The sequence below is a fragment of the Rhinoderma darwinii genome, chromosome 10, assembly GCF_050947455.1.
Source record: "Rhinoderma darwinii isolate aRhiDar2 chromosome 10, aRhiDar2.hap1, whole genome shotgun sequence".
Taxonomy (NCBI): domain Eukaryota; kingdom Metazoa; phylum Chordata; class Amphibia; order Anura; family Rhinodermatidae; genus Rhinoderma; species Rhinoderma darwinii.
The window spans coordinates 1078440-1101682 of record NC_134696.1 but is presented as its reverse complement, the minus strand read 5'-3'; positions in this window follow the sequence as shown (position 1 = coordinate 1101682).

Below are 23243 nucleotides of genomic sequence, written 5' to 3'. Positions count from 1 at the left end.
GGTCTGTCTCCCCTTCCCATTGACTTGTATAGGGCATTCTCTATGCTGTTTTTAACCTCTGCATCGCATACTGAGTTCTAATCAAATAAAATATATTTTGGATATTCACACAGCTATTCCATGACTTATTGGTTTTTGCCTTCTACATACCCATTCTTTGGTTTCGAGGATGATAGTAATGATGATGATGAGGGTGATAGTAATGATGATGATGAGGATGATAGTGATGATGATGAGGGTGATAGTAATGATGATGATGAGGATGATAGTAATGATGATGAGGATGATAGTAATGATGATGATGAGGGTGATAGTAATGATGATGATAGTAATGACGATGGTGAGGATGATAGTAACGATGATGATGAGGATGATAGTGATGATGATGATAGTAATGATGATGATGAGGATGATAGTAATGATGATGATGAGGATGATAGTAATGATGATGATGAGGATGATAGTAATGATGATGATGAGGATGATAGTAATGATGATGATAGTAACGATGATGATGAGGATGATAGTAATGATGATGATGAGGATGATAGTAATGATGATGATAGTAATGATGATGATGAGGATGATAGTAATGATGATGATGAGGATGATAGTAATGATGATGATAGTAATGACGATGATGAGGATGATAGTAATGATGATGAGGATGATAGTAATGATGATGATGAGGATGATAGTAATGATGATGATGAGGATGATAGTAATGATGATGATAGTAATGACGATGATGAGGATGATAGTAATGATGATGAGGATGATAGTAATGATGATGATGAGGATGATAGTAATGATGATGATGAGGATGATAGTAATGATGATGATGAGGATGATAGTAATGACGATGATGAGGATGATAGTAACGATGATGATGAGGATGATAGTAATGATGATGATAGTAATGACGATGATGAGGATGATAGTAATGATGATGAGGATGATAGTAATGATGATGAGGATGATAGTGACGATGATGACGATAGTAATGATGATGAGGATGATAGTAATGATGATGATGAAGATGATAGTAATGATGATGAGGATGATAGTGACGATGATGATGAGGATGATAGTAATGACGATGATGAGGATGATAGTAATGATGATGAGGATGATAGTAATGATGATGAGGATGATAGTGACGATGATGACGATAGTAATGATGATGAGGATGATAGTAATGATGATGATGAAGATGATAGTAATGATGATGAGGATGATAGTAATGATGATGATGAGGATGATAGTAATGATGATGATGAGGATGATAGTAACGATGATGAGGATGATAGTAATGATGATGAGGATGATAGTGACGATGATGACGATAGTAATGATGATGAGGATGATAGTAATGATGATGAGGATGATAGTAACGATGATGAGGATGATAGTAATGATGATGAGGATGATAGTAATGATGATGAGGATGATAGTGACGATGATGAGGATGATAGTAATGATGATGAGGATGATAGTAATGATGATGAGGATGATAGTAATGATGATGAGGATGATAGTGATGATGATGAGGATGATAGTGATGATGATGAGGATGATAGTGATGATGATGAGGATGATAGTAATGATGATGAGGATGATAGTAATGATGATGAGGATGATAGTAATGATGATGAGGATGATAGTAATGATGATGAGGATGATAGTAATGATGATGAGGATGATAGTAATGATGATGAGGATGATAGTAATGATGATGAGGATGATAGTGACGATGATGACGATAGTAATGATGATGAGGATGATAGTAATGATGATGATGATGAGGATGATAGTAACGATGATGAGGATGATAGTAATGATGATGAGGATGATAGTAATGATGATGAGGATGATAGTGACGATGATGAGGATGATAGTAATGATGATGAGGATGATAGTGACGATGATGATATTAATGATGATGAGGATGATAGTAACGATGATGATGATGAGGATGATAGTGAGGATGATAGTGATGATGATGATGAGGATGATAGTAATGATGATGAGGATGATAGTAATGATGATGAGGATGATAGTAATGATGATGAGGATGATAGTGATGATGATGAGGATGATAGTAATGATGATGAGGATGATAGTAATGATGATGAGGATGATAGTAATGATGATGAGGATGATAGTGACGATGATGAGGATGATAGTAATGATGATGAGGATGATAGTAATGATGATGAGGATGATAGTAATGATGATGAGGATGATAGTGACGATGATGACGATAGTAATGATGATGAGGATGATAGTAATGATGATGATGAAGATGATAGTAATGATGATGAGGATGATAGTAATGATGATGATGAGGATGATAGTAATGATGATGATGAGGATGATAGTAATGATGATGATAGTAATGACGATGATGAGGATGATAGTAATGATGATGATGAGGATGATAGTAATGATGATGATGAGGATGATAGTAATGATGATGATAGTAATGACGATGAGGATGATAGTAACGATGATAAGGATGATAGTGACGATGATGACGATAGTAATGATGATGAGGATGATAGTAATGATGATGATGATGAGGATGATAGTAACGATGATGAGGATGATAGTAATGATGATGAGGATGATAGTAATGATGATGAGGATGATAGTGACGATGATGAGGATGATAGTAATGATGATGAGGATGATAGTAATGATGATGAGGATGATAGTGATGATGATGAGGATGATAGTGATGATGATGAGGATGATAGTGATGATGATGAGGATGATAGTAATGATGATGAGGATGATAGTAATGATGATGAGGATGATAGTAATGATGATGAGGATGATAGTAATGATGATGAGGATGATAGTAATGATGATGAGGATGATAGTAATGATGATGAGGATGATAGTAATGATGATGAGGATGATAGTGACGATGATGACGATAGTAATGATGATGAGGATGATAGTAATGATGATGATGATGAGGATGATAGTAACGATGATGAGGATGATAGTAATGATGATGAGGATGATAGTAACGATGATGAGGATGATAGTAATGATGATGAGGATGATAGTAATGATGATGAGGATGATAGTGACGATGATGAGGATGATAGTAATGATGATGAGGATGATAGTGACGATGATGATATTAATGATGATGAGGATGATAGTAACGATGATGATGATGAGGATGATAGTGAGGATGATAGTGATGATGATGATGAGGATGATAGTAATGATGATGAGGATGATAGTAATGATGATGATGATGAGGATGATAGTAACGATGATGAGGATGATAGTAATGATGATGAGGATGATAGTAATGATGATGAGGATGATAGTAACGATGATGAGGATGATAGTAATGATGATGAGGATGATAGTAATGATGATGAGGATGATAGTGACGATGATGAGGATGATAGTAATGATGATGAGGATGATAGTGACGATGATGATATTAATGATGATGAGGATGATAGTAACGATGATGAGGATGATAGTAATGATGATGAGGATGATAGTAATGATGATGAGGATGATAGTGACGATGATGAGGATGATAGTAATGATGATGAGGATGATAGTGACGATGATGATATTAATGATGATGAGGATGATAGTGAGGATGATAGTGATGATGATGATGAGGATGATAGTAATGATGATGAGGATGATAGTAATGATGATGAGGATGATAGTAATGATGATGAGGATGATAGTGATGATGATGAGGATGATAGTAATGATGATGAGGATGATAGTAATGATGATGAGGATGATAGTAATGATGATGAGGATGATAGTGACGATGATGAGGATGATAGTAATGATGATGAGGATGATAGTGACGATGATAAGGATGATAGTGATGATGATGAGGATGATAGTAATGATGATGAGGATGATAGTAATGATGATGAGGATGATAGTAACGATGATAAGGATGATAGTGATGATGATGAGGATGATAGTAATGATGATGAGGATGATAGTAATGATGATGAGGATGATAGTAATGATGATGAGGATGATAGTGACGATGATGACGATAGTAATGACGATGATGAGGATGATAGTAATGATGATGAGGATGATAGTAATGATGATGAGGATGATAGTAATGATGATGATAGTGACGATGATGATATTAATGATGATGAGGATGATAGTAACGATGATGAGGATGATAGTAATGATGATGATGAGGATGATAGTAATGATGATGATGAGGATGATAGTAATGACGATGATGAGGATGATAGTAACGATGATGAGGATGATAGTAATGACGATGATGAGGATGATAGTAATGACGATGATGAGGATGATAGTGACGATGATGAGGATGATAGTAATGATGATGAGGATGATAGTGACGATGATGAGGATGATAGTGATGATGATGATGAGGATGATAGTAATGATGATGAGGATGATAGTGATGATGATGATGAGGATGATAGTAATGATGATGAGGATGATAGTGATGATGATGAGGATGATAGTAATGATGATGAGGATGATAGTGATGATGATGAGGATGATAGTAATGATGATGAGGATGATAGTAATGATGATGAGGATGATAGTAATGATGATGATGAGGATGATAGTAATGATGATGAGGATGATAGTGATGATGATGAGGATGATAGTAATGATGATGAGGATGATAGTAATGATGATGAGGATGATAGTAATGATGATGAGGATGATAGTAATGATGATGAGGATGATAGTGACGATGATGACGATAGTAATGACGATGAGGATGATAGTAATGATGATGATAGTGACGATGATGATATTAATGATGATGAGGATGATAGTAACGATGATGAGGGTGATAGTAATGATGAGGATGATAGTAATGATGATGAGGATGATAGTGACGATGATGATGAGGATGATAGTAATGATGATGAGGATGATAGTGACGATGATGAGGATGATAGTAATGACGATGATGAGGATGATAGTAATGATGATGATGAGGATGATAGTAATGATGATGATGAGGATGATAGTGATGATGATGAGGATGATAGTGACGATGATGATGAGGATGATAGTAATGATGATGAGGATGATAGTGACGATGATGATGAGGATGATAGTAATGATGATGAGGATGATAGTGACGATGATGAGGATGATAGTAATGACGATGATGAGGATGATAGTGATGATGATGAGGATGATAGTGACGATGATGAGGATGATAGTAATGACGATGATGAGGATGATAGTAATGACGATGATAGTAATGATGATGATGAGGATGATAGTGAGGATGATGAGGATGATAGTGATGATGATGAGGATGATAGTAATGATGATGAGGATGATAGTGATGATGATGATGAGGATGATAGTGATGATGATGAGGATGATAGTGATGAGGATGATATCAGAGGTTGAGGACCTGGATGACGGAGGAGGTAACACATGAGCGTCTCAGTTATTAAAATGAGATTTATTCAATAAAGAACTGAGCGCAAAACTGAGACTTGAAAAAAAAAAATACAAACTAAAGAGAATGAAATCTCAGCTCAGCCGACAATCCATCTACATGACCCGCAGCAACAGCGCTGTAATCCCCGCAGCCTCCAGAGGATGGCGCTACATCTCCTCCTCCTTGTCAGCGCGCCGGCCCTTTAATAATTCCGATCCTTTTTTAGATCACTTATCGGCTCTTCACAGTTCGTCACGAACCTAAAATGGAAACAATTCTGAAACAATCGACGATCACGTATAATTGTGTTATCAGCGAGGAGGTAATTACAGATTTATTGCGCTTTGGTTCCCAGACTTCTGTTTGTTGTAATCCGTCCGGACCAATGACTGGAGCGCGAATATAAGGAGGCGTCGGCAACGAGAACGGGAAGAAGCGTGAAAATATCCGAGAGGAAGAGCCCAAGACATCGACTCCATCCCAGATCTCAGACGGAGAATAATGACCAGAATTAGAGATGGTAAAATCAGCTCTCCTGAAATACTCTGTGCTGCTGGGCCCTGCTCCTCCACATACAATGATGCTCAGTAGTGTGAGGTTATTTGGTGGCGCCCCCGGCACACCCTGCCCTTGTACACAGGATATATATATATATACTGGGGCGTCTCGTGCTCCGCTCCCCTGGGACCCCGCACATTTCTGCTCTCCGACCGGCAGGAAATAATTTGCTGTGTCGCAGGATTACGGTTCTGCTTCCTCATTCCAGAGTAAATTATTTCCAGGGAGAGCGACAGATTGGGAGGTGCGACGCTCTGCAGGCGGCTGATCAATAAAACATCTTTCTTCTTATGAATATTTTACGCTGATTTGCCTTTTTCCTCCTCGTTTTCGAACAATCTCATTGACCCAAAGGAAACAATTTCTATTAGCGGATGGGGTCTTGGTTCGGGGGAGGGGTGGTCCTGGCGGGGGCGCTGCTGGCAGCCGAGCGAGAAGAATCCACAGAATTATGACGTTATTATGATGTGAGGAGCAGCTGATTATACAGGGGAATCCACCGCACGGCCTGAAAGAGTTAAAGGGCGTCCCCGATGCATTAGAGAGTTACCCTATTAGCAGAAAACTGATGAGCACCTGTCACTACAACCCCCATCCTCCTCCTGCAGCTTTGGATATGGAGAAGCAAGCAATGTTCTGCGTAACCTGCAGATTTGGGTTCTTATTCTTATGTCTGCTGAGCGGGCGGACTCTTCCTGATGAGCGGGCGGACTCTTCCTGATGAGCGGGCGGACTCTTCCTCGTGTGCGGGCGGACTCTTCCTGTTGTAATGCCACAACTGTTTTGTGTGCCAAAGTCCCTTCTCAGAGCAGGCAGTCTCACAAACACAAAGGAAAGCTGCAGCTGCATCCCCCTCCTCTTACAGCATTTAGGCCAGAGAAAAAAGAATCCGCAACTGAATCCCCTCCTCCCCCCTCACAGCGTGCAGCCTCACAGGCGTAGAGAGACAATGCATCCCCCTCCTCCCCTCTCACAGCGTGCAGTCTCACAGGCGTAGAGAGACTATGCATCCCCCTCCTCCCCTCTCACATCGTGCAGTCTCACAGGCATAGAGAGAAGATGTATTCCCCTCCCACAGCGAGCAGTCTCACAGGCATAGAGAGACAATGCATCCCCCTCCTCCCCTCACAGCGTGCAGCCTCACAGGCGTAGGGAGACGATGCATCCCCCTCCTCCCCTCCCACAGCAAGCAGTCTCACAGAGTTAGAGAAATGATGCATCCCCCTCCTCCCCTCTCACAGCGTGCAGTCTCACAGGCGTAGGGAGACGATGCATCCCCCTCCTCCCCTCCCACAGCGTGCAGTCTCACAGAGTTAGAGAGATGATGGCATCCCCCTCCTCCCCTCTCACAGCGTGCAGCCTCACAGTCGTAGGGAGACGATGCATCACCCTCCTCCCCTCCCACAGCGAGCAGTCTCACAGAGTTAGAGAGATGACGCATACCCCTCCTCCCCTCTCACAGCGTGCAGCCTCACAGGCGTAGGGAGACGATGCATCCCCCTCCTCCCCTCCCACAGCGAGCAGTCTCACAGAGTTAGAGAGATGATGCATCCCCCTCCTCCCCTCCCACAGCGAGCAGTCTCACAGAGTTAGAGAAATGATGCATCCCCCTCCTCCCCTCTCACAGCGTGCAGTCTCACAGGCGTAGGGAGACGATGCATCCCCCTCCTCCCCTCTCACAGCGTGCAGTCTCACAGAGTTAGAGAGATGACGCATCCCCCTCCTCCCCTCTCACAGCGTGCAGCCTCACAGGCGTGGGGAGACGATGCATCACCCTCCTCCCCTCCCACAGCGAGCAGTCTCACAGAGTTAGAGAGATGACGCATACCCCTCCTCCCCTCTCACAGCGTGCAGTCTCACAGGCGTAGGGAGACGATGCATCCCCCTCCTCCCCTCTCACAGCGTGCAGTCTCTCAGGCACATGGCTGCAGGTTTAGCTCGTCCACGTGATGTCACATTTGGTAGTCGCACGGCCGCTGGAGGTGCAGATTGGTACTAGAGCTGCAGTCACGTGATTATATCATGTGACCTCGATGTGGGCCGGACTGGACAGATGGAAAGCTAAACCCACATTCTGGAAGGAATATTGACGAGCCGCAGATTCCAGACTGTGCAATAATCTGTAGATGATTTTCTACGTGGAATGGAAAGAAAAACAATTACCGCGGTAAGAACGTTTCCTTCTGCGTCGTGGAAACCGGAGGACGATAGACGCCGCAATCTAATAAGTGATTAGTGATCGGCCGCTGCTTCATGAACACCAAACGCCTTCTCCATGTGACCTTCGTATCCGTCACATGATGGCGTCCCCCTGATCATCGGATAACGGCCACTATTCCGTGTGGCGTCATCTGATCACTCGTCATCGGCCTGAAGTCTCCGGAGCAGAAAGTGAAACCCCAGGAATCTGATCAGAAGAGATTATTGTCAATCACTAATGAGCGCACTTCATATACATCGAGCGTCGGCGCCGTCACAGCTCTGCTTCATCATCTCCATGTCTATACAATGGTGGATTATGTCCCGCAGAGTACTGGTGGAGTAGCATAGATTGATACACTGCGGGGATGTATGTCATTACTGTATGTGGGGAAGACGTCTCTGGCTCGTGTTCCTATCACCGTATCACCTCGGCGCCATTTACTACCGTCGCGGCATGTCGCACCTTTAGGCTACATTCACACGGGGCGCACACAGCGTATCCGCCCTGTGCACCGCAGGAAGTTCCGGCCGAAAAACCGCACCAAATTGTGGACCCAAAGTCCGCTGTGGAAAACTGCACAGAAAAAAAAATGTTCATACTTACGTAAAAATGGCGACGCGTCCGCCCGCCGTCCTGCAGCCTCTTGGGATGACCTTCCAGTGACTGACCGGTGATTGGCTGCAGCAGTCACATGGGATAAGAGGTCACCCCAGGAGGCGGGGCTGGACGTAGAAGCAGAGAGTTCTGGGTAAGTATAACATCTGCTATTTGTTGCGGGTTTTACCTTCTCATTGAATTCAATAGGAAAATCTGCAACGGAAACGCAGCGATTCCACAAATACGATGAACAAAACTCCGCACCGCAGGTCAATCTCTCAACGTTTTCCCCGCTCGGTATTTACGCAGCGTGTGGAGGTTTCTTCTCTCTCATCCACTTCGCTGCTACTTTATTTTGCTGCAGATTTTCCGCTACATGTGAACTGAGCCTTATTACTGTCAGAATTTGCTGCAGCTTTTTGAGCCCCACAGGAGGGAGTATCCGTCCTTCTATATACTTTACCTTCTATTTGGATCCAGTCCTGACAGTGGCGCAAAAAACGACGTGTGAGTCCAGCCATAATCTAGTTACCTCCAGAGCTGCGCTCATTGCTGCAGTTTATGTCCATTAATTCCATAGTCATATAACCTAGAAGCTTCACTCGGTGTACACGTGATCGGATTTCATAATACACTTCGCCCTGGTAACAGGAAAACAGCTGAATGTGACTGCAGCTCTGGATGTTACTGGAGTATAAGACATGATGTAACAACAGCATTGTGACTGCAGCTCTGGATGTAACTGGAGTACAAGACATGATGTAACGCAGCATTGTGACTGCAGCTCTGGATGTGACTGGAGTATAAGACATGATGTAACGCAGCATTGTGACTGCAGCTCTGGATGTGACTGGAGTATAAGACATGATGTGACAGCAGCATTGTGACTGCAGCTCTGGATGTGACTGGAGTATAAGACATGATGTGACAGCAGCATTGTGACTGCAGCTCTGGATGTGACTGGAGTATAAGACATGATGTAACAGCAGCATTGTGACTGCAGCTCTGGATGTGACTGGAGTATAAGACATGATGTAACAGCAGCATTGTGACTGCAGCTCTGGATGTGACTGGAGTATAAGACATGATGTGACAGCAGCATTGTGACTGCAGCTCTGGATGTAACTGGAGTACAAGACATGATGTAACGCAGCATTGTGACTGCAGCTCTGGATGTCACTGGAGTACAAGACATGATGTAACGCAGCATTGTGACTGCAGCTCTGGATGTGACTGGAGTATAAGACATGATGTAACGCAGCATTGTGACTGCAGCTCTGGATGTGACTGGAGTATAAGACATGATGTGACAGCAGCATTGTGACTGCAGCTCTGGATGTAACTGGAGTATAAGACATGATGTAACGCAGCATTGTGACTGCAGCTCTGGATGTCACTGGAGTATAAGACATGATGTAACAACAGCATTGTGACTGCAGCTCTGGATGTAACTGGAGTACAAGACATGATGTAACGCAGCATTGTGACTGCAGCTCTGGATGTGACTGGAGTATAAGACATGATGTAACGCAGCATTGTGACTGCAGCTCTGGATGTAACTCGATCAGTGGAGGATTTCTGGAGACGCTCCGCGTTACATGGCGATGATCTGTAAACGTTGTGCGGTGGGCCCCCCTCATGTGCGTCTTCAGCTGCAGGATATTGCGCAGCAGAGGACGACGTCCAGGGGTTTACACATCGCCGTCATTCACCTTGATTTCGCCATTTTGGCTGCGTCCTCCCGTCTGGTCGTGCAGTTATAACGCCGGCCACTTATAGTCTGGGGGTGGAGCAGTGCGGAGCCTCCATCTCTTTGTCAATCAGTCGCTATTTACACCGTATTAACCCCGCGACCTGCGCCATGTTCGCCCCGCAGCTGTGGAAACCAATCTGTGCACATTTCACGGCCGATCGTGCCGTCTTCTCTGCGTGGAGTCTCGTGCCCGGCGGCTTCACGCTCGATGTTCATTTACATTTCTTGTGTTTGTTGAGATTTTCCGATTCTCCCTGTTTATGTTTTTCGCGGTCTGTTCCCGCCAGAGCGTTCGCTTCGTGGGCATGGATGTGAATAATGTTCATTGATAATGAGTGACAGGAGTCTGCAGCGAGAACGGATCAGCACACGGCAGGCGATACCGCGCACACACCATGATGACCCGCCGCAATCCATCCAGGAATCTGCTATTCACATGAATGGGATGAGGCTGCAATACCAGACACAACCATGGACAAGAGGGGCGCTGTTCCTGGAAGAAAGCAGCCATGTTTTCTAATCTCATTTAACGCTTCAAATCTTGTATAACTGACCTCTCCCTCCAGCACTCCAGCCACGTCCGCTCATGTCATCACTATTTTTAATGGCAAACAAATATTGTCACCAAAGTCATCCAAAAAATATGTGACTGTAAACAGATATGTCCTTAAAGGGCCAGTAACTCCCGATCCAATGTTTATAACAGGTCAGCAGCGTAATCACAGGGTCGGCTGATATCAGTCACAAGTAGGGATGTAAATATCTCTGGAGGTTCTCAGTACTAGAGATGGCTGATAACAGAGAACAATAGATTGTATTCACCTGTCCTACAGTCATCCTCCCCCCAGCCTGACATGTCTGATAACAGAGAACAATAGATTGTATTCACCTGTCCTACAGTCACCCTCCCCCAGCCTGACATGTCTGATACCAGAGAACAATAGATTGTATTCACCTGTCCTACAGTCATCCTCCCCCAGCCTGACATGTCTGATAACAGAGAACAATAGATTGTATTCACCTGTCCTACAGTCATCCTCCCCCAGCCTGACATGTCTGATAACAGAGAACAATAGATTGTATTCTCCTGTCCTACAGTCATCCTCCCCCAGCCTGACATGTCTGATAACAGAGAATAATAGATTGTATTCACCTCTCCTACAGTCATCCTCTCCCCAGCCTGACATGTCTGATAACAGAGAACAATAGATTGTATTCACTTGTCCTACAGTCATCCTCCTCCAGCCTGACATGTCTGATAACAGAGAATAATAGATTGTATTCACCTGTCCTACAGTCATCCTCCCCCAGCCTGACATGTCTGATAACAGAGAACAATAGATTGTATTCACCTGTCCTACAGTCATCCTCCCCCCAGCCTGACATGTCTGATAACAGAGAACAATAGATTGTATTCTCCTGTCCTACAGTCATCCTCCCCCCAGTCTGACATGTCTGATAACAGAGAACAATAGATTGTATTCACCTGTCCTACAGTCATCCTCTCCCAGCCTGACATGTCTGATACCAGAGAACAATAGATTGTATTCACCTGTCCTACAGTCATCCTCCCCCAGCTTGACATGTCTGATAACAGAGAACAATAGATTGTAGTCACCTGTCCTACAGTCATCCTCCCCCAGCCTGACATGTGTGATAACAGAGAACAATAGATTGTATTCACCTGTCCTACAGTCATCCTCCCCCCAGCCTGACATGTCTGATAACAGAGAACAATAGATTGTATTCACCTGTCCTACAGTCATCCTCCCCCAGCCTGACATGTCTGATAACAGAGAATAATAGATTGTATTCACCTGTCCTACAGTCATCCCCTCCCCAGCCTGACATGTCTGATAACAGAGAACAATAGATTGTATTCACCTGTCCTACAGTCATCCTCTCCCGGCCTGACATGTCTGATAACAGAGAACAATAGATTGTATTCACCTGTCCTACAGTCATCCTCCCCCAGCCTGACATGTCTGATAACAGAGAACAATAGATTGTATTCTCCTGTCCTACAGTCATCCTCTCCCAGCCTGACATGTCTGATAACAGAGAACAATAGATTGTATTCACCTGTCCTACAGTCATCCTCCCCCAGCCTGACATGTCTGATAACAGAGAACAATAGATTGTATTCACCTGTCCTACAGTCATCCTCTCCCAGCCTGACATGTCTGATAACAGAGAACAATAGATTGTATTCACATGTCCTACAGTCATCCTCCCCAGCCTGACATGTCTGATAACAGAGAACAATAGCTTGTATTCACCTGTCCTACAGTCATCCTCTCCCAGCCTGACATGTCTGATAACAGAGAACAATAGATTGTATTCACCTGTCCTACAGTCATCCTCCCCCAGCCTGACATGTCTGATAACAGAGAACAATAGATTGTAGTCACCTGTCCTACAGTCATCCTCTCCCAGCCTGACATGTCTGATAACAGAGAACAATAGATTGTATTCACCTGTCCTACAGTCATCCTCCCCCAGCCTGACCTGTCTGATAACAGAGAACAATAGATTGTATTCACCTGTCCTAGTCATCCTCCCCCCCAGCCTGAGATGTCTGATAGCAGAGAACAATAGATTGTATTCACCTGTCCTACAGTCATCCTCCCCCAGCCTGACCTGTCTGATAACAGAGAACAATAGATTGTATTCACCTGTCCTAGTCATCCCCCCCCAGCCTGACATGTCTGATAGCAGAGAACAATAGATTGTATTCACCTGTCCTACAGTCATCCCCCCCCAGCCTGACATGTCTGATAACAGAGAACAATAGATTGTATTCACCTGTCCTACAGTCATCCTCCCCCAGCCTGACATGTCTGATAACAGAGAACAATAGATTATATTCACCTGTCCTACAGTCATCCTCTCCCAGCCTGACATGTCTGATAACAGAGAACAATAGATTGTATTCTCCTGTCCTACAGTCATCCTTCCCCCAGTCTGACATGTCTGATAACAGAGAACAATAGATTGTATTCACCTGTCCTACAGTCATCCTCTCCCAGCCTGACATGTCTGATACCAGAGAACAATAGATTGTATTCACCTGTCCTACAGTCATCCTCCCCCAGCTTGACATGTCTGATAACAGAGAACAATAGATTGTAGTCACCTGTCCTACAGTCATCCTCCCCCAGCCTGACATGTGTGATAACAGAGAACAATAGATTGTATTCACCTGTCCTACAGTCATCCTCCCCCCAGCCTGACATGTCTGATAACAGAGAACAATAGATTGTATTCACCTGTCCTACAGTCATCCTCTCCCAGCCTGACATGTCTGATAACAGAGAACAATAGATTGTATTCACCTGTCCTACAGTCATCCTCTCCCGGCCTGACATGTCTGATAACAGAGAACAATAGATTGTATTCACCTGTCCTACAGTCATCCTCCCCCAGCCTGACATGTCTGATAACAGAGAACAATAGATTGTATTCTCCTGTCCTACAGTCATCCTCTCCCAGCCTGACATGTCTGATAACAGAGAACAATAGATTGTATTCACCTGTCCTACAGTCATCCTCCCCCAGCCTGACATGTCTGATAACAGAGAACAATAGATTGTATTCACCTGTCCTACAGTCATCCTCTCCCAGCCTGACATGTCTGATAACAGAGAACAATAGATTGTATTCACATGTCCTACAGTCATCCTCCCCAGCCTGACATGTCTGATAACAGAGAACAATAGCTTGTATTCACCTGTCCTACAGTCATCCTCTCCCAGCCTGACATGTCTGATAACAGAGAACAATAGATTGTATTCACCTGTCCTACAGTCATCCTCCCCCAGCCTGACATGTCTGATAACAGAGAACAATAGATTGTAGTCACCTGTCCTACAGTCATCCTCTCCCAGCCTGACATGTCTGATAACAGAGAACAATAGATTGTATTCACCTGTCCTACAGTCATCCTCCCCCAGCCTGACCTGTCTGATAACAGAGAACAATAGATTGTATTCACCTGTCCTAGTCATCCTCCCCCCCAGCCTGAGATGTCTGATAGCAGAGAACAATAGATTGTATTCACCTGTCCTACAGTCATCCTCCCCCAGCCTGACCTGTCTGATAACAGAGAACAATAGATTGTATTCACCTGTCCTAGTCATCCCCCCCCAGCCTGACATGTCTGATAGCAGAGAACAATAGATTGTATTCACCTGTCCTACAGTCATCCCCCCCCAGCCTGACATGTCTGATAACAGAGAACAATAGATTGTATTCACCTGTCCTACAGTCATCCTCCCCCAGCCTGACATGTCTGATAACAGAGAACAATAGATTATATTCACCTGTCCTACAGTCATCCTCTCCCAGCCTGACATGTGTGATAACAGAGAACAATAGATTGTAGTCACCTGTCCTACAGTCATCCTCCCCCAGCCTGACGTGTCTGATAACAGAGAACAATAGATTGTATTCACCTGTCCTACAGTCATCCTCCCAACAAGGAGCTGACAATCTAATCTCAGTGTTTCACATCATGTATCACTCTCATCATCCCTGACAGAACACACAGGCTCCATGTAGATGTGGCCCCCGGTGAGATATAAACCTCGGCCCCCAGTGCTGACCACGGTTCCTCGCCGCTGCCCTGGATATTGACTGATCAGGATTAGTAATAAAACACGAGTGTTAGTAAATGACGTGGAATAACGAGGCGCCGTTTATAGGAAGGTTGCAGCGCGGTGTGAGGATGATCCACAGACACGACCGCCACGGAGTCCACACGTGTCCCCCGTAAATATAAGTCCCTGACCAGTCCTCTTCTGGCTGACACTACAGTCCACACAGGGAGTCAGCCATCTCCGCTATATACATCATGGCGCCCATATTGTTAATACCGGGGCAGATGTGTCAGGCAGGAGTCCGGGGAACCCTATGACGGCCATATTGTTTATACCAGGGCAGATGTGTCAGGCAGGAGTCCGGGGAACCCTATGACGGGCCATATTGTTTATACCGGGGCAGATGTGTGAGGCAGGAGTCCGGGGAACCCTATGACGGCCATATTGTTTATACCAGGGCAGATGTGTCAGGCAGGAGTCCGGGGAATCCTATGACGGCCATATTGTTTATACCGGGGCAGATGTGTCAGGCAGGAGTCCAGGGAACTCTATGACAGCCATATTGTTTATACCGGGGCAGATGTCTAAGGTAGGAGTCTGGGGAACCCTATGATGGCCATATTGTTTATACCAGGGCAGATCTGTCAGGGAGGAGTCCGGGGAATCCAATGACGGCCATATTGTTTATACCGGGGCAGATGTGTCAGGTAGGAGTCCGGGGAACCCTATGACGACCATATTGTTTATACCGGGGCAGATGTGTCAGGCAGGAGTCCGGGGAACCCTATGACGGCCATATTGTTTATACCGGGGCAGAGTTGTCAGGCAGGAGTCCGGGGAACCCTATGATGGCCATATTGTTTATACCGGGGCAGAGTTGTCAGGCAGGAGTCCGGGGAACCCTATGACGGCCATATTCTTCATACCAGGCCAGATGTGTCAGGCAGGAGTCCGGGGAACCCTATGACGGCCATATTTTTTATGCCGGGGCAGATGTGTCAGGCAGGAGTCCGGGGAACTCTATGATGGCCATATTTTTTATACCGGGGCAGATGTGTCAGGCAGGAGTCCGGGGAACCCTATGACGGCCATATTGTTTATACCGGGGCAGATCTTTCAGGGAGGAGTCCGGGCAATCCAATGACGGCCATATTGTTTATATATATCATAATATCATCATCATCCTCATCATCTTCATCATCATCATCAATTTCATCACCACCATCATAATCATCATCATAATATCATCATCATCATCATCAATCGTCATTATCAATCATCATCATCAACATATCATCATCATCATCATCAATCATCACCATCAATATCATCATCTTCATCAATCATCACCATCAATATCATCATCTTCATCAATCATCACCATCAATATCATCATCTTCATCATCATCATCATCAATCATATTATCATCATCATCATCATCATCATCAATTATCATCATCATCATCAACATCATCATCAATCATCATCATCATCATCATCATTATCAATTATCATCATAAATCATCATTCTTATTATCATCTTCATCATCATTGTAATTATCATCTTCCTCACCCCTGCGCCCGCTCGGCGCCCCCTGTAGCGAGGATTAGCGGGTTCATTGCAGGGCTCTGTTGCTGTGTATTTAGGTTGCAGTGGAATAAAGAGCGGGCGCCCTCACATCTCATGTGCCACACGCTGCGCTGTAATTAGAGAATAACCCTCATTTAAATGCAAATGAGCCTGCAATTAACATACAACTTGGGCAGTTGGTTATTTCCCGGCCAGCGCAGGATTGGGCAGAGGCAGCGTTGTCGGATTCCGCAGCTGTGCTTATCAGGGTGACGGGCGAGAGATCGGGAAATTAACCATTTCTGCAGAAAATGTGCTGATCTGCCGCCGACTGAGCGCCAATAATGACGTCCTCCTCACCCGTGTGTCATGTCGTGGCGGGACGTGTAATAAACCGCTGCAGAATAACCGCTCCGTCTTATACTCCAATCACCTTCAGATCTGCATTCACAATTCTGCTGCATGTCACACAAAAACTGGCTGCAGAAACGGTGCGGCTGTCACCTAAGCTCCCACAATGCATTGCTCGATGGTAACCGGAAATCAGAAGAATGCAGAGTGCAGCTCCGGGTGTGATTGGAGTATAAAACGTGAACTCCAGACCAATACAAGATAAGGCATGAAAACGGACTCCGCGTTTATGTCACGATTCAACGTTCTATTAAATGAAAATTGGCGTCTTTTAGTTTAAGTAATTATGAGAAGAATCTGGGGGCCCAATAGGAACAATTCAAAACTGGGCCCCTCCTTGTAGTGGTTCAACCCCCCTGCTCCTTGTGGGGGGTAGTCAGACTCTTGGACCCCCATCCCTTGTTGTCTGATGTTGCCGCCCCCCTCACCCCAGGCGTCAGGGCAGCTATGGGCACGGATGGGAGTGATTGGCGCGAGCTGTGACCCTCACCGCACATACAATAAGAGGTTAAATGTCAGCCGCAGCACACGGGGAGAACATCATAAACTGTGCGGAAAAAATGCAACAAAACCGCGTCAACGACGCACCGTGTGGCCTTATCCTTATAGAGGACGTCACCGTCCGGGGGCCAGGGATTCATAGTCATGGGGCAAATCAGGAATGAAGAGCAGGGAAAACTGGCCTGGTGGAAGCAAAACTTGGTGACCACATCTATAAACAGTCTCTATCATGGCGGCGCACGAGGACGTATGGCAAGTGCCCATAATTCCTCCCAATGTATCTCCTCCTACACGACCCCCCCCCCCCGATATGTCTCCTCCTACAGGACCCCCCGATATATCTCCTCCTACACGACCCCCCGATATATCTCCTCCTACACGACCCCCCCGATATATCTCCTCCTACAGGACCCCCCCGATATATCTCCTCCTACAGGACCCCCCCGATATATCTCCTCCTACACGACCCCCCCCCCCGATATGTCTCCTCCTACAGGACCCCCCGATATATCTCCTCCTACACGACCCCCCCGATATATCTCCTCCTACACGACCCCCCCCCCCCGATATGTCTCCTCCTACAGGACCCCCCCGATATATCTCCTCCTACACGACCCCAATATATCTCCTCCTACACGACCCCCGATATATCTCCTCCTACACGACCCCCCGATATATCTCCTCCTACACGACCCCCCGATATATCTCCTCCTACACGACCCCCCCGATATATCTCCTCCTACACGACCCCCCGATATATCTCCTCCTACACGACCCCCCGATATATCTCCTCCTACACGACCCCCCCGATATATCTCCTCCTACACGACCCCCCGATATATCTCCTCCTACACGACCCCCCCGATATATCTCCTCCTACACGACCCCCCGATATATCTCCTCCTACACGACCCCCCCGATATATCTCCTCCTACACGACCCCCCGATATATCTCCTCCTATACGACCCCCCCGATATATCTCCTCCTACACGACCCCCCCCGATATATCTCCTCCTACAGGAACCCCCCGATATATCTCCTCCTACACGACCCCCCGATATATCTCCTCCTACACGACCCCCCGATATATCTCCTCCTACACGACCCCCCGATATATCTCCTCCTACACGACCCCCCCGATATATCTCCTCCTACACGACCCCCCCGATATATCTCCTCCTACACGACCCCCCCGATATATCTCCTCCTACACGACCCCCCGATATATCTCCTCCTACACGACCCCCCGATATATCTCCTCCTACACGACCCCCCCGATATATCTCCTCCTACACGACCCCCCGATATATCTCCTCCTACACGACCCCCCGATATATCTCCTCCTACACGACCCCCCCGATATATCTCCTCCTACACGACCCCCCGATATATCTCCTCCTACACGACCCCCCGATATATCTCCTCCTACACGACCCCCCCGATATATCTCCTCCTACACGACCCCCCGATATATCTCCTCCTACACGACCCCCCCGATATATCTCCTCCTACACGACCCCCCCCCGATATGTCTCCACCTACAGGACCCCCCGATATATCTCCTCCTACACGACCCCCCGATATATCTCCTCCTACACGACCCCCCCGATATATCTCCTCCTACAGGACCCCCCCGATATATCTCCTCCTACAGGACCCCCCCGATATATCTCCTCCTACACGACCCCCCCCCCCGATATGTCTCCTCCTACAGGACCCCCCGATATATCTCCTCCTACACGACCCCCCCGATATATCTCCTCCTACACGACCCCCCCCCCCCGATATGTCTCCTCCTACAGGACCCCCCCGATATATCTCCTCCTACATGACCCCCCCCCGATATGTCTCCTCCTACAGGACCCCCCCGATATATCTCCTCCTACACGACCCCAATATATCTCCTCCTACACGACCCCCGATATATCTCCTCCTACACGACCCCCCCGATATATCTCCTCCTACACGACCCCCCGATATATCTCCTCCTACACGACCCCCCCGATATATCTCCTCCTACACAACCCCCCGATATATCTCCTCCTACACGACACCCCCGATATATCTCCTCCTACACGACCCCCCCGATATATCTCCTCCTACACGACCCCCCGATATATCTCCTCCTACACGACCCCCCCGATATATCTCCTCCTACACGACCCCCCGATATATCTCCTCCTATACGACCCCCCCCCGATATATCTCCTCCTACACGACCCCCCGATATATCTCCTCCTACAGGAACCCCCCGATATATCTCCTCCTACACGACCCCCCGATATATCTCCTCCTACACGACCCCCGATATATCTCCTCCTACACGACCCCCCCGATATATCTCCTCCTACACGACCCCCCGATATATCTCCTCCTACACGACCCCCCCGATATATCTCCTCCTACACGACCCCCCGATATATCTCCTCCTACACGACCCCCCCGATATATCTCCTCCTACACGACCCCCCGATATATCTCCTCCTATACGACCCCCCCCCGATATATCTCCTCCTACACGACCCCCCGATATATCTCCTCCTACAGGAACCCCCCGATATATCTCCTCCTACACGACCCCCCGATATATCTCCTCCTACAGGAACCCCCCGATATATCTCCTCCTACACGACCCCCCGATATATCTCCTCCTACAGGACCCCCCCGATATATCTCCTCCTACAGGACCCCCCGATATATCTCCTCCTACACGACCCCCCCCCCCGATATGTCTCCTCCTACAGGACCCCCCCGATATATCTCCTCCTACACGACCCCCCCATATGTCTCCTCCTACAGGACCCCCCCGATATATCTCCTCCTACACGACCCCAATATATCTCCTCCTACACGACCCCCGATATATCTCCTCCTACACGACCCCCCCGATATATCTCCTCCTACACGACCCCCCGATATATCTCCTCCTACACGACCCCCCCGATATATCTCCTCCTACACGACCCCCCGATATATCTCCTCCTACACGACCCCCCGATATATCTCCTCCTACACGACCCCCCCGATATATCTCCTCCTACACGACCCCCCGATATATCTCCTCCTACACGACCCCCCCGATATATCTCCTCCTACACGACCCCCCGATATATCTCCTCCTATACGACCCCCCCCGATATATCTCCTCCTACACCACCCCCCGATATATCTCCTCCTACAGGAACCCCCCGATATATCTCCTCCTACACGACCCCCCGATATATCTCCTCCTACAGGACCCCCCGATATATCTCCTCCTACACGACCCCCCCCCCCCGATATATCTCCTCCTACACGACCCCCCGATATATCTCCTCCTATACGACCCCCCCGATATATCTCCTCCTACACGACCCCCCGATATATCTCCTCCTACAGGAACCCCCCGATATATCTCCTCCTACACGACCCCCCGATATATCTCCTCCTACAGGACCCCCCCGATATATCTCCTCCTACACGACCCCCCCCCGATATATCTCCTCCTACACGACCCCCCGATATATCTCCTCCTACAGGACCCCCCCGATATATCTCCTCCTACACGACCCCCCCCGATACATCTCCTCCTACACGACCCCCCGATATATCTCCTCCTACACGACCCCCCCCCCGATATATCTCCTCCTACACGACCCCCCGATATATCTCCTCCTACACGACCCCTCGATATATCTCCTCCTACAGGAACCCCCCGATATATCTCCTCCTACACGACCCCCCGATATATCTCCTCCTACAGGACCCCCCCGATATATCTCCTCCTACACGACCCCCCCCCGATACATCTCCTCCTACACGACCCCCCGATATATCTCCTCCTACAGGACCCCCCCGATATATCTCCTCCTACACGACCCCCCCCCCCGATACATCTCCTCCTACACGACCCCCCGATATATCTCCTCCTACACGACCCCCCGAAGTATCTCCTCCACCACGACCCCCCGATATATCTCCTCCTACACGACCCCCCGATATATCTCCTCCTACACGACCCCCCCGATATATCTCCTCCTACACGACCCCCCGATATATCTCCTCCTACAGGACCCCCCGATATATCTCCTCCTACACGACCCCCCCGATATATCTCCTCCTACACAACCCCCCGATATATCTCCTCCTACACGACCCCCCCGATATATCTCCTCCTACACGACCCCCCCCGATATATCTCCTCCTACACGACCCCCCCGATATATCTCCTCCTACACGACCCCCCCGATATATCTCCTCCTACAGGACCCCCCGATATATCTCCTCCTACACGACCCCCCGATATATCTCCTCCTACACAACCCCCCGATATATCTCCTCCTACACGACCCCCCCGATATATCTCCTCCTACACGACCCCCCGATATATCTCCTCCTACAGGACCCCCCGATATATCTCCTCCTACACAACCCCCCGATATATCTCCTCCTACACGACCCCCCCGATATATCTCCTCCTACACGACCCCCCGATATATCTCCTCCTACAGGACCCCCCGATATATCTCCTCCTACAGGACCCCCCGATATATCTCCTCCTACACGACCCCCGATATATCTCCTCCTACACGACCCCCCGATATATCTCCTCCTACACGACCCCCCGATATATCTCCTCCTACACGACCCCCCCGATATATCTCCTCCTACACAACCCCCCGATATATCTCCTCCTACACGACACCCCCGATATATCTCCTCCTACACGACCCCCCCGATATATCTCCTCCTACACGACCCCCCGATATATCTCCTCCTACACGACCCCCCCGATATATCTCCTCCTACACGACCCCCCGATATATCTCCTCCTATACGACCCCCCCCCGATATATCTCCTCCTACACGACCCCCCGATATATCTCCTCCTACAGGAACCCCCCGATATATCTCCTCCTACACGACCCCCCGATATATCTCCTCCTACACGACCCCCGATATATCTCCTCCTACACGACCCCCCCGATATATCTCCTCCTACACGACCCCCCGATATATCTCCTCCTACACGACCCCCCCGATATATCTCCTCCTACACGACCCCCCGATATATCTCCTCCTACACGACACCCCCGATATATCTCCTCCTACACGACCCCCCCGATATATCTCCTCCTACACGACCCCCCGATATATCTCCTCCTACACGACCCCCCCGATATATCTCCTCCTACACGACCCCCCGATATATCTCCTCCTATACGACCCCCCCCCGATATATCTCCTCCTACACGACCCCCCGATATATCTCCTCCTACAGGAACCCCCCGATATATCTCCTCCTACACGACCCCCCGATATATCTCCTCCTACAGGAACCCCCCGATATATCTCCTCCTACACGACCCCCCGATATATCTCCTCCTACAGGACCCCCCCGATATATCTCCTCCTACAGGACCCCCCGATATATCTCCTCCTACACGACCCCCCCCCCGATATGTCTCCTCCTACAGGACCCCCCCGATATATCTCCTCCTACACGACCCCCCCATATGTCTCCTCCTACAGGACCCCCCCGATATATCTCCTCCTACACGACCCCAATATATCTCCTCCTACACGACCCCCGATATATCTCCT